General features: G+C 35.1%; 1 pseudogene; it reads left to right on the top strand.

The window, feature by feature from the left end:
* The first annotated feature begins 1,640 nt into the window (after positions 1–1,640).
* Positions 1,641–6,450, top strand: LOC105976390 (uncharacterized; annotated as a pseudogene).
* Positions 6,451–14,132: the final 7,682 nt, after the last annotated feature.

Below are 14,132 nucleotides of genomic sequence, written 5' to 3'. Positions count from 1 at the left end.
TAATTAAAATATATGTAGGACAAATAACGTTATGTGGGTGTTCAAAGAAAAGATAAGACAAGTACAACAATATCATATTTGACACATGACAAATAAATTTGCAAAAAATGCGTATTAAATCAAATTTCTTTTTCAAAAACCTTGTGATACGATCCAGCCAATTACGCGAGGTAGTGCGGAGCTGGATGAAGGAGTTGATGACTTGGACGAGCTGCATGTGCCAAGAGGACCGATTACGCGAGCTCGGGCCAAGCACATTGAAGCAGCCATGCTTAGCTTAGTAGAACACGAGCTCTGAAAGGAAGAATTGACGAAGTCTAGTTGGATCCCAGCTGAGCTCAATTGGAGCGAATTATCAGGCCAGATTGTGAAGCAAGCCGAGCTCAAGGACTTGAGCCCGTCTAGTCATCCAACCGACAAGATGTGAATTGGAAAAGATGATTATTATTAATTTTCGTATTTTATTATTGGAAAATTTATTTTTTGCTATTTAGAGTCCGATTTGGACTAGATTTAGTTTATTTCGTTACCCTTACAATAGATAAGTTATGATTTATTTTCCTTGTTAGATTATGTCTCTTTGACACTTATAAATAGGTTGTTTTAGGTTCATTATTATTTGGACGTTTTTTAAGTATTATTTTGAGAGATTAAAATTCTCCTTCGTTGTTTTTCAACAACTCTTCGGGATATTTTGCAAGTGGATTCTTGTGAATTATTCTTAGCAAAATAGTATTGGTTTGTGATTCATTATAATCACGGGGTCAATACTTCCACCTTGATAATATTGGTTTCTAGCTCTCTATAGCTACGGGGGTCAATATTCCAAGTTCCGCCAATCGAATCCTTTATTTTTTGGACGTTCCGTTCTTGCTTCTGCATAAGATTATTGGGTCCCGTAACAAGTTCTACGAGGTTCGTATCAGTTGGTAACCATAGCCAATTTCCAAGAAAAGGTTTCACCTATCCTTTTTTTTTTCGTGTCTTTATTTTGTTTTCGTTCTTCGATTTTTCGTGTCTTCTCTATCTCATCTTTTCTTGAATTGTGTTGTCTAGATTCTTCGTCAAAAAAAAAAATAAAAAATCGAATTTCGCTTTTCTTTAAAGTTACTTCCAGCCCACGTAAGGGTTTGTTAGTAAAAAAAAAAAAAAAAAAAAGAAGCAAAATTCGAAATCCAGCAAAGGAAAATTCCTTATAAGGAGTTTTAATAAATTTGGGCAACACAAATCAAGTTTTAATAGACTTGGGCAACTCCTTGAATATCTTATTTCCTTGTCTACCTTTCTCCTAATTGAATTCCTCGTTGTTTTCTTTGTTTCCTATTCCTTTAGTTTCCTTTTACCATTAAATTCGATATTCCTTTTATTTACCTCCACATAATTTCTGAATTGATAAAATACTATTTAGCTTTGAAAAAAAAAACAAAAATCCACTTAATATTTTCTCGATTAGTTTCTTTAGAACTTTGAAGGGAGTTTACGAGTGGAAAAAGGCAAGAGAGTGTGAGATCAAAACAGGGTAAAAGTCAAATTGTGTGAAACACGAGTGAATTGAGTGAACATCATCTTGAGTGATACACGTGAGGGAGTGGTGAGGAAAATCTTTTTTTTCTTTAACAATATTTTGCAGTTCGAACACCATGTCAAAGAATGGTAGTGGTGATGAAAGGGATAGAGCCACGGAGCAGCACTTCCAACGTCTGCATATAACCCTTCAAAGGATGCAAAATCAAATCGATGAGTTGAGTAGAGTAAGACCTGCATCGGCGCCACAACTGCGGCAACCTATTTGTCAACCTGTTGTACGCCAACGTGACGAATTGGAGTTCGATGAACAAGTCTTCGACGAAGAATCTGAGCAGACTCTAATACTTCTAGACGATGGCGTAGAGGACGAGGGAACATAGGTGACAAATTTGACAGACCGAGGCGAGGTAATGTGGGACGAGAAAGAGATGAAGTTGATCTAAACCTCAGCTCGATCAAATTAAGTATACCATCTTTCCAAGGGAAGAGTGATCCCGAGGCATACATAGAATGGGAAAAAAAGGTTGAGCTTGTTTTCGACTACCACAATTAATCAGAGGAAAATAAGGTGAAGCTTGCAGCTGTAGCGTTCACCGATTATGCTATCGTTTGGTGGGATCAATTGGTAGTGACTAGACGCAGAACTGGCGAACCACCATTTGTTGATTGGGAGTCTATGAAGGCACTTATGAGAAGGAGGTTCGTGCCCTCACATTATTATAGAGACTTACATCTGAAATTGCAAAGCTTGAAGCAAGGTACTAAATCAGCCGAGGAGTACCATAAGGAGATGGATATTGCAATGATCCGAGCCAATATTGAGGAGGATCGCGAGGCCACGATGGCAAGATTTATTTGCGGGCTGAACCGGGAGATCGCTAATGTAGTCGAGTTGCAGCACTACGTTGAGATTGAGGAGGTCGTTCACATGGCCATGAAAGTTGAGAGGCAGCTTAAGCGAGGAGGGAGAACTACAACTCGGGCCGATGCATCAAGCTGGAAACTGTGATGGAATCCTACATTGAAACCCGAGGAGCAATCGACAACGAAACCTTCCAATGAAAATCCAATCAACCGAGCACCAACTAAGAAAGGTAATAATTCTTCACAACCACAACGAACAAGTGATATAAATGCCATAGATGTCATGGAGCAGGTCATATCGCCATGGAGTGCCCTAACCGGCGAGCTATGATTTTATTCGATAATGGCGTGCTGGAGTTCGAGGAGGAGGAAGAGTCAACTTCGAAAACAACACCTAAAGAATGTGACGTGGTACAGTCTGTTGATGGACTCGCACTTGTTGTACTTCAAACTCTCCACGTGCAAGCTGAAGAAGATGGTGACGTAATACAACGAGAGAACATCTTCTATACACGCTGCCACGTTCAAACCCGAGTATGTGGATTGATAATTGATGGAGGAAGTTGTGTGAATGTAGCGAGCAAGGTAATGGTAGACAAGCTAGGGCTGCAAGTCACCTAACATCCGAGACCTTACAAACTTCAGTGGCTGAATAAAAGTAGCGAGTTGAGAGTGACGAAACAAGTACTGATTTCCTTTAGTATTGGACAATACAAAGATGAGGTGATGTGCGATGTTGTGCCCATGCAAGCAAGTCATATCTTACTTGGGCGACCTTGGCAATTTGATCGACGAACAATCCATGATGGTTACAAAAATCGCTACACTTTTACTAATGATGGCAAGCGAATCACACTTGCACCTTTACCACCTGGTCAGGTGTTTGAGGAGCAAAATCAGATTAAGAAGTCCATTGCTGCTAGTTCAAAACAAAAAGAGAATGAACGTGTTAGTAGTAGTGGAGAGGTAATACAGGAGAGTTTAGCTGAAGTGAGAAAAGAAAAACAAGAGAGTGCAAACTTAATAAAGAGAGATGAGAGAAAAGTGAGCTTTTATGCAAAAGAAAGAGAGATTAAGAATGCATGTAAGGGCGAGAGAACAATGATGTTGTTAGTGTTTAGGGAGTCCTATTTTTCTAATGCTAACCTTAATTCTTCTTTGCCTAGTATTGTTATTTCTCTTTTGCAGAAGTTCGATGATGTCTTTCCTGACAAGATGCCAACAGGGTTGCCACCAATTCAAGGGATCGAGCACCAAATTGATTTTATTCCAGGGTCCCAAATTCCAAATAGACCAGCTTACCAAAGTATTCCCTAGGAGACGAAGGAGTTACAACGGCAAGTGGCCGGCCTGTTAGCTAAAGGACATGTTCGAGAAAACATGAGTCCTTGTGCAGTGACTGTTTTACTAATACCGAAGAAGGATGGGAGTTGGAGAATGTGTGTTGATTGTTGAGCCATCAACAAAATTACGGTAAAGTATCGACACCCCATTCTTCGATTAGATGACATGTTAGATGAACTAAATGGTTCCATTATCTTCTCTAAAATTGATTTGAAAAGTGGTTATCACCAATTCGCATGAAAGAGGGAGATGAGTGAAAAACTACATTTAAAACTAAGCATGGATTGTATGAATGGTCAATGATGCCTTTTGGTTTAACTAATGCACCAAGTACATTTATGCGACTTATGAATCATGTTCTGCGATCTTACATAGGAAAATTTGTTGTTGTTTACTTTGATGATATCTTAGTATATATCAATAATTTGCATGATCATGCTGAGCATTTGAGGTGTGTCTTGGAGTCCTTACGGCAAGAATAATAATGCTAATTTAAAGAAATGTGATTTCTGCCTAGATAGGATAGTTTTCCTTGGTCTTGTTATGAGTTCTAGGGGCATTGAAGTGGACGAGGAAAAGGTTGAAGCTATTCGTGAATGGCCAACACCCAAGAACGCATCCGAGGTGCGAAGCTTCCATGGCCTAGCGGGATTCTATAGGATATTTGTACCGAACTTCAGCACAATCGCAGCACCTTTGACCGAGGTGATCAAGAAGGAGGTTGGCTTCAAGTGGGGCGAGGCGCAAGAGAATGCTTTTCGCACTTTGAAAGATAAGCTAAGTTCCGCTCCTTTATTACTTTTACTAGACTTTTATAAAACTTTTGAAATCGAATGTGATGCTTCTAGAATTGGTATTGGTGCAGTGCTTATGCAAGACAAGCGACCTATCGCTTATTTCAACAAGAAGCTCAACGGCGCAACCTTGAAATACTCGACCTATGACAAAGAGCTCTATGCGTTGGTGCGAGTTTTGGAGACTTGGGAACATTACTTGTGGTCTAAGGAATTTGTAATACACACAAATCACAAGTCGCTAAAGCACCTTAAGGGCCAAGGCAAGTTGAACCGAAGACATGCTCGTTGGGTGGAGTTTATCGAGATGTTTCCTTTTGTGATACAGTACAAACAAGGTAAAGATAATGTGGTAGCTGATGCACTATCTCGCATGTATGTTCTCGTGTAGATCCTTAGTGCTAAATTCTTAGGTTTTAAGCATGTTAAGGAGCTTCGTGAACGATCATGATTTTGCTACTATATTTGCTGCATGTCAAAAAGAAACTTTAGAAAAATTCTACAAGCATCATGATTATTTATTTAGGGAGAACAAACTTTGCATGCCTAATTGTTCGCTTCGTGAATTACTTGTGCGAGATTCACATGGAGCTGGTTTAATGGGACATTTTGGTGTTTCTAAAACATTAGATATTTAAAAAAAACATTTCTTTTGGCCGCGTATGAAGCGAGATGTTGAGAGGATTTGTTCGAAGTGTATAACATGTAGGCGAGCTAAATCTAGGGTTAAACCACATGGATTATATATTCCATTACCTGTTCCTACTCACCCTTGGACCGATGTATCAATGGATTTTGTTTTAGGGTTGCCGAGGTCTAGTAAAGGTCGAGATGCTATTTTTGTTGTGGTAGATCGTTTTTTTCTAAAATGGCACATTTCATTCCATGTCATAAAACAGATGATGCTACGCATGTAGCAAATTTATTCTTTAGCGAAGTAGTGCGATTGCTAGGGGTACCTAGTACTATTGTTAGTGATAGGGATGTTAAATTCCTTAGTCATTTTTGGCGTGTTTTGTGGGGTAAGTTAGGTTCGACTTTACTCTTTTCTACTACTTGTCATCCACAAACCGATGGTCAAACCGACGTAGTTAATCGAACTTTAGGTATGTTATTGCGAGTTGTTCTTAAAAGAAACCTATAGTCATGGGAGGAATGTATTCCTTTTATTGAGTTCGCGTATAATAGATCGGTGCATTCTTCTACAAAGTTTTCACCTTTTGAGATTGTTTGTGGTTTTAATCCGCTAACTCCTTTTGGATTTGTTGCCTTTACATGTTAATGAGATTTCTAGTCTAGATGGGAAGCGTAAGACTGAGTTAGTGAAGAAAATCCGTGAAGAAGCATGCGAGCACATTGTGAAAATGGATAAGCAAGTTGCGAACCGAGCTAATTAGGGGCCAAAGCACCTTACCTTTCAGCAAGGAGATTGGGTTTGGGTTCATTTTCGAAAGGAAAGGTTTCCCAATCAGCGGAGTTCAAAACTTAAGCCACGGGGAGATGGACCTTTCCAAGTGCTGGAAAAGATTAACGATAATGCCTATAAGATCGACCTTCCTAGTGAGTAACAAGTTAGTTCGACATTTAATGTTTCTGACCTATCTCTATTTGATGTTGGTTCAGATTCGAGGAGGAATCCTTTTCAAGAGGGGGAGGGATGATACGATCCAGCCAATTACGTGAGGTAGTTGATGACTTGGACGAGTTGCATGTGCTAAGAGGACCGATTACGCGAGCTCGGGGCAAGTGCATTGAAGCAGCCATGCTTAGCTTAGTAGAACACGAGCTCCGAAAGGAAGAATTGACGAAGTCTAGTTCGATCCCAGCTGAGCTTAATTGGAGCGAATTATCGGGCCACATTGTGAAGCAAGCCGAGCTCAAGGACTTGAGCCCGTCTAGTCATCCAGCCGAGAAGACGTGACTTGGAAAAGATGATTATTATTAATTTTTGTATTTTATTATTGGATAATTATTTCTTGCTATTTAGAGTCCGATTTTGACTAGATTTAGTTTATTTCGTATTTATTTTGTGAAGGCAAAGAGCTCTCGGACTCTATTTAGAGTCCAATTTTAGTATTTATTTCGTGCAAGGCAAAGAGCTCTCGGACTCTATAAGTAGGAGAAGAATCAAGTTCATTTCTCACATATTCTGCAGAGAGTTGAGAGCACAGAGTTTCGGGTATTGGTACCATTTTCGACAACACCTTGTTTTCTTTATGGATTTCTCACTATAGAATTGAGTATGTTTTGCATTGAATATCATGAATACTAGTTTGTATTCCTAGAGTGCTTCTAAGCAATATTGTTCTAGATACTAGGGATTGGTTTACGAAGAAATCAACTTGTGATTTCTTCTTAGAACAGAAGATCGTGGCTTCTTATTTGTATTCTTTTGAATACTGTCCTTTTCCAATAAAGGCACCATCCACATTTTATATACTTCTGGATAATGATTTAAAACTTGTGCTATTTATATTCCACTGCACAATCTTTCTCAATAAAAGTTTGTGTTTATCTTGTTTAAATATCTCTAATTTTATACAAGTTGAATTTAAATTACATGAATTCGGAGGCATTGGATTCTTTCAGTGATTATAAGTGGTCGAAGACTTTGAGTTGTTTTTACAATACGTACAAAAATTCATGATTTGTGTTCTTAACTTTAAATTAATATGTTAACCATCTCTTACTTGATTCTTGTGTTAGGTGACTACAATTACGTGTCTTTAATTTAATTAGAGCCTTGCATGTTGATGATGCTAGAGTTAGATCACCTTAGAGAGTTGAGTTGACGTAGGATGAACTGAAAGAGCAAAGTGGATCATTAGCTCACGAGTTTGATGACCTTGAGATACTTGCGATCATAGAACACGTAAACTAAGCCAGGGGTTGATCCGATGGAAACCCCTCCGGCGCTCAAATCAGACGTGTGGATAGTAGAACTAGTCCAAATAATACAGGTTGTAGTATTGCTCTAATAATATGACGTACCTTAAGGAATGAGTTAAAACCTTTATTTATACATCATTGATTGGGTTGAAGTTTCATTAGTTGAGATTGTCGGGCCCAAACCTTATTTGAAGGTGATTGGGCCTCGGTGGTAGTGTCTTCAATGTTTAGCTTGTGACCTAGTAGGTAAAAAAATTGTAGGCCCATTGAATTGACCCAATATGTATCTATAAATATGGCTTATGAAGTCTGATAAGTATGTGTGACTAGAATACTTATGTGTGAAGTAATTCTCTAATTGAAGTACTTACTTGCCTCACTTTGCATATCACGAGCATATGTTTACAGTTATTTTTTTTATTAAACCTTAGATCGAATAAGTACGGGGTATGAGGGGCCGATACCCAAAATAAATGAAACGTGTGGTTTGATTACACATAAGATACATGCTCTAAATAATAGAAAGTTTATTGTCAAAAGTTTTCCTTGATTTTTCAAAAGGGTCCGAATAAAAAAGTTTAAACACGCATTAGCATATAGCTTGTGATACATTATTATCTTTATTTAGTTTTTTTACTATCATATTGATTTTTATTTCTTTATTTAGTTTTTTTACTATCATATTGATTTTTATTTCTTTTGTAGGTATTGTTTATAATTAAGGTTATTTTTTATTCTCAATATATTATTTACCTACACTTTTAAAAATTATTTCCAAATAGCATATTTTCTATGATTTTTTAATGTTACTTTTGCGGGTCATGTCTGTTCACTAACTAATTTAAGTTGATATTTGGACATACAAAGGAGCGTTAGATCAAAGAAAAAATAATTTGGATAAACTTTTTCAGATAAATTAACTATTTAAGTTAATGAATATGTTAGACATAAATTTACACTACAAGAAAAATTATATTTGACAACGAAAATTTTCGTTGCTAAAACACCAAAAATTTGTTGCCAGTACTAAGCGCAACGAAAATCGTTCGATGCTAGCTTCGTAGTTAATTCCACGTTACAGAAAGTTCGGGGCAACGAAACTCATATATTCTTGCCAGTACACTAAATATGAACAATTAATACATTTTGTCGTCATAAATATATTGTAGCCAATACATTCATTACGAACAACGAATTTATTTCGTTGCCAAAGCTTTGTTGTTGCCAATAGGTTGACTATACATAACGACATTTTTTTGTTGCTAAATTGGTACTATACATAACGACATTTTTTTGTTGCTAACTTTACCAATTTAACAACAAAATTATTTTGTTGTCATATATATCTTTTAGCAACAAAATAATTTTGTGCCGCAAACAAGAGTTTATGCAACATTATTACTTTTTTGCCAATATATGTGTTTGGCAACAAATTCAATTTGTGACGAAAATAAGATTTTATGCAACAAAATCATTTTGGTACTAATTATATAGACTACACATATTATTGTCGCAAAACTATCTCTATTTCGTGGATAAAAATATATTTTCGTGTCAATGGTAAGGGAATTCCAACTATATAATCGTTGCCTAATGTACACTACACTTTGGCAACAAAATAATTTCATGCTGAACGAACTATTTGCACAAAGAAATACTTTGTGCCGATGATCTTCTTTTTGTTTTGTTTTTTTTTTTTGTGTGTAACGAACATATTATTAAATTATTTTAAATAAATTAACAATAATCTCATCAATTTTTCTTTTGAATAATTATTTATTAATCCAAAATTTACTGTACGTTCATTTTTAATTTTTCAAGTACACCTCTGTAGAGTTGTAAGCATAACAATTGCCAAGAAACTCATATAGAAAATATCATTCAAGTACCATAATTTAATACCCAAAATGTTGAATATTGAAATTAAATTTTAAAATAGAAATCAAAATAATAATTCTGAAACACTTGCAAAGATATCCTAGCTAACATTAAAGTCTCTTATAATCTTAAAAGTGAAAACGCCAAAACCTAAGTAGTTGGGTCAGGTCAAACATACTTAGATTGCAAAATTAAAACTGCATCTCCAAAAAAAATTGCAAAATAAGTAACAATGAAAACTACCACATTGCCTAATACATGTGAAATCCCATTTTGCACTTTGCACATTGTTGTAGTCCAATAACTGAGGAATTTACGAATGAGAATTCGAAAAGTAGAAACTGGAAAATGCAAACTGCAATTCTAATCTATATCAAATTTCAAAACAACTAGCAGTACTTGTTAAACAATACGAACTATAATAATTTGCAGACCAAATTAACACCAACGTGATGTTTTAACATAGGAAGACCCATTGATGCTTTAGAAATGAAGGAAAAAATTTCCTGACATCGATTCCGCTGAGAAAAAGAGACAGATAAAAATCGACGATTAAATCATGACCAAAATTTCTAAAAGCATATGGAATTGTACTATCATTAACAGTAATTGTACTATCATTAACAGTAATTGTATTATCAATATTACTCTGTTAAACTATAATATAGTTCAATATTACTGTTAAACAGTGATACGGTTAATATGACTGTCAACCACAGTAATATTATTGTTTAAACACGCCAAAAAATGTTGAAGAAAAAAAAAAGTTTTAAAAAAAACGAAAAAAAAAGTCAACGCCAAAGACTGGCGGAACAAACCGAAAAAAAAGGAAAGAATAAAAAAGTCAACGCCGGAGGTCGGCGGTCAATGACGGCGACGGGCGAAATTATACTCAAAATTGGATTTTGGATCAAAATTGAATGATTGGTGAAATTTGGGGTCAAATTGAGGTTAAATTGAATTAATGGATGAAATTTGAGCATATTAAAATGTGATGGGGTATTTTAATCTTTTACACAACTCTGGACAATGTCTGAACAATTTTGTAAAAGAGTTTTTTGTGTGGACCTCTTTATGAATGAATAATTAGCCCATGATGCAATGGGCCCTTTTTAATTAGGTGGCGTGGCCCAAGTCCACGTTCTTTTGTGATGAAAGCGTCACATTATATTCCTCACAACTCGATGTGTACACGGGTATTCCCAAAAGCTACAAAATAATGCCACCGGCCTACCACTATATTTCCATTTATTTGTTTATTATTATCCCTCTAATTTGTTAGTCAAAAGCTATGCTACTTTATTTCTTCAATTGATTACGCTACATTGTTAACATATATTGCTATTTTTATTATTCTCTCTACTTAGAAATAAGAATCCAATGCCTCATGCTTTTAAATTTTTTGTTATTTTTATTATTCTCTCTACCTAGAAATTAGAATCCAATGCCTAATGCTTTTAAACCATCTGTTTTCGTTCGTAATCCCACACATTCAAAAGATATGTGAGTAAGCGAGATGTTGCCTAAGCTTTAATTAGAGGCTATATACTTTCCCCTCCTTTACTTCTCTACAAGTACTACACATGTCGATGCACGTGCTATTCACCGTAAAACAAATATTTAAATAAAGAGGTTCTCGAAATAGTAAGATCAATTATTGATATTAATACAAAAAAGTAGAAAATATTAAAAAGAAAACTAATTTGTATTGTGTAAGTGATGAAATAAGCCGAAATAAGTGAAAAAACTAGACATCAAAGGTTTTAATTTCCGCATACAAAGAGCGAATATATTGTTAGTCCCGAAGTTTAACAACCATAGTGAAATATCTCCGTTCAAAACTTGAATTTGATCCAAACAATCAGTGTTATTGTGTTTGATACCAACCGCCTTAAACCCATGTAACGAATCAAATACAGTGCAATTGATCTGCATATTTTGTACAATGATCATACGAAATAGGTAAAATGTTACCAAAACAATACCAATATAAATGTTTAATGACATAAAATCATTCTAAAAAATTACCTTCATGAAAAATATTGAGCGATGTCCATAGCAAGTTCGTAGAACAGTGCAAATGAATCTACAAATGAGGAATAACAAAATATATAAGTAATAGAAATAAAATGTCGTAAAGTAATATTGTATAAAATTTTATATAGTATTACATTCATATACGCTGAAAAAATTCCTTGTTTACAAAATTATTTGTAAAGATGGTCGTCTCACCAGATTCCGAGTTGATCAGAATCTTTATGCCACTTCGACTCTTAATCTCGAGAGTGCGACATAGAGTTGCCCGTGTGAGTGAAAACAGGTATGGACAAGTATAGTCCTACATGAGAAAGAGTATGTCTTTGACTTTTATTGATTGTCATTATGAATGAGACCATCAACGTAAGCTGACGTTGATGTATAGGTAGTGCAGAGTTGGACGGTACCAAAGTCATTCGACGAATGAACACCATATCGGCAACATGTTAACCAAAGATGATCCTGCAGTTGAGAATGTGTTTTTCAATATTAATAACCTGAACTTAGATCCATTGCACAATCCTCTAGCCTGATCAATATTTTTTATGAGCATAACGAGAACACCTTTTTTCAATGTCAACTTATGCGGTGGAATTTCGGAGCATGATATGGATTTGAGAAACTCGGTGAAATATATTTCTGACGTGATTCATGAGCTATGGTCATAAGTCGAAAATTAAAACTCAAAAAACATAAATACGTCGAGAAAAACGAACATTTTGCAGAAAAAAGCGAAAATTAGTTAAATCATAATTCTATTAGATCTCGAAATTTTAGAAACAAGCCACTTAACGAAACCATCATATAATGTTTCTATGAATTGATATGAATTTTCTAAATTTTTCCTTAAATAACATGAAATTGATTTTTATGAATCAAAATGACATTGGATCACCAAAATCTGACACGGTTCATTAGCTATGGTCAACAGTTTTGTTCGTCATGCCATTATGATTGGGATAGGGTTGTTAACGTGCTTTTAAGACTCAAAAAACCTTAATAAGTGGTGAAAAAAAGATCTATTTGCAGAAAAATGCGAAAATGAGTTAAACCAAAATTCTATTTGATATCGCAATATTAGAAACAACCCACTTAACGGAATCATCATCTGAAGTTTCTATGAATAGATATGAGTTCTCTAAAATTTTCCTCAAATATCATAAAATTGATTTTTATGAGTCAAAACGACGTCGGATAACCAAAATCTGACGCAATTCATGAGAAGCTCATGGTTTTATTCGCCTGGCCGTTTTGCTTGGGTTAGTATTGTTAACGTGCTATTAATACTCAAACAACCCTAATAAACCGGGAAAACGACCATTTTACAGAAAAAATGCGAAAATGAGTTAAAACCTAATTCTAATAGATCTCGCAATTTTAGAAGTTACACAACTTACGAAATCCTCATATGATGTTTCTATGAATTGATATGAATTTTCTAAGAATTTCCTAAAACTGTCAAAGTTTATTTTTATGAGTTGAAACGACGGATCACCAAAATCTAATGCGATTCATGAGATATGGTCATAAGTTTTGTTTATCGGTCCGTTTTGCTTAGGATATGGTTGTTAACGTGCTATTAAAACTCAAAAAACCTAAATTAGTCAGGAAAAACGCCATTTTGCAGAAAAAAAAAAGAAAATGAATTAATACCTAATTCTAATAGATCTCACAATTTTAGAAACAACCCAATTGACGGAACCTTCATATGATGTTTCTATGAATTGATATGAATTTTCTAAAACTTTCCTTAAATAGCATAAATTTGACTTGATGAGTCGAAACGACAACGGATTGCCAAAATTTGACGCGTTTCATATGGTCATGAGATTTCATTTTGCAGAAAAATGCGAAAATAAGTTAAACCAAAATTCTATTAGTTATCGCAATATTAGAACAACCCAACTAACAGAGTAATCATCTGATGTTTATTGGAATTGATATGAATTATCTAAAACTTTTCTAAAATAGCAAAATTTAATTTCTATGAATCGAAACGAAGTCAGATCACTGAAACCTGACGTAATTCATGTGCAAAGCTCGTGAGTTTTCATCATCGGGCCATTTTCCATGGGTTAGGGTTGTTCACGTGCTATTAATACTCAAAAAACTTTAATAAACCGGGATAATGGCCATTTTATAGAAAAATGCAAAAATGAGTTAAAACATAATTCTAATAGATCTCACAATTTTAGAAATAATACTACTTACGGAATCCTCATCTGATGTTTCTATGAAGTGATATGAATTTTCTAAGAATTTCCTAAAATAGTAAAATTTGATTTTTATGAGTCGAAACGACGTCGGATAACTGAAATCTAACGCGATTCATGAGCTATGGTCATGAGTTTAGTTTGTCGGTCCATTTTTCTTGGGTTAGTGTTGTTTACGTGCTATTATTAATCAAAAAACCCAAATATACCGGGATAACGACCATTTTGCAGAAAAATGCGAAAATGAGTTAAAAACTATTTCTAATAGATCTCGTAAGTTTAGAAGTTACACAACTTACGGAATCCTCAATTGATGTTTCTATGAATTTTCGAAGAATTTCCTAAAATAGAAAAAAAATGATTTTTATAAGTCACATTGTAGTACATCAGAAACTTTATTTTTTGCATTTTCCAGTGAATTCCTATGAAAAACAAATATAGAGTCTCTTCTGGAAGAATTAGTATCGGAAATTCTTTAACATCTCCAAGCTTAAGATGTTTTCGAGGCCGCAATGGTTGTTTGCCGCAAGTGGTACCGTATGATACATACACGTAATTTCATATATGCCCACCTTGACCAGTCAAC

This window comes from Erythranthe guttata, chromosome 2 (assembly GCF_056151865.1).
Source record: "Erythranthe guttata isolate IM_541 chromosome 2, IM_541, whole genome shotgun sequence".
In the NCBI taxonomy this organism is placed as follows: domain Eukaryota; kingdom Viridiplantae; phylum Streptophyta; class Magnoliopsida; order Lamiales; family Phrymaceae; genus Erythranthe; species Erythranthe guttata.
This window is presented reverse-complemented; position numbering and strand designations above follow the sequence as displayed.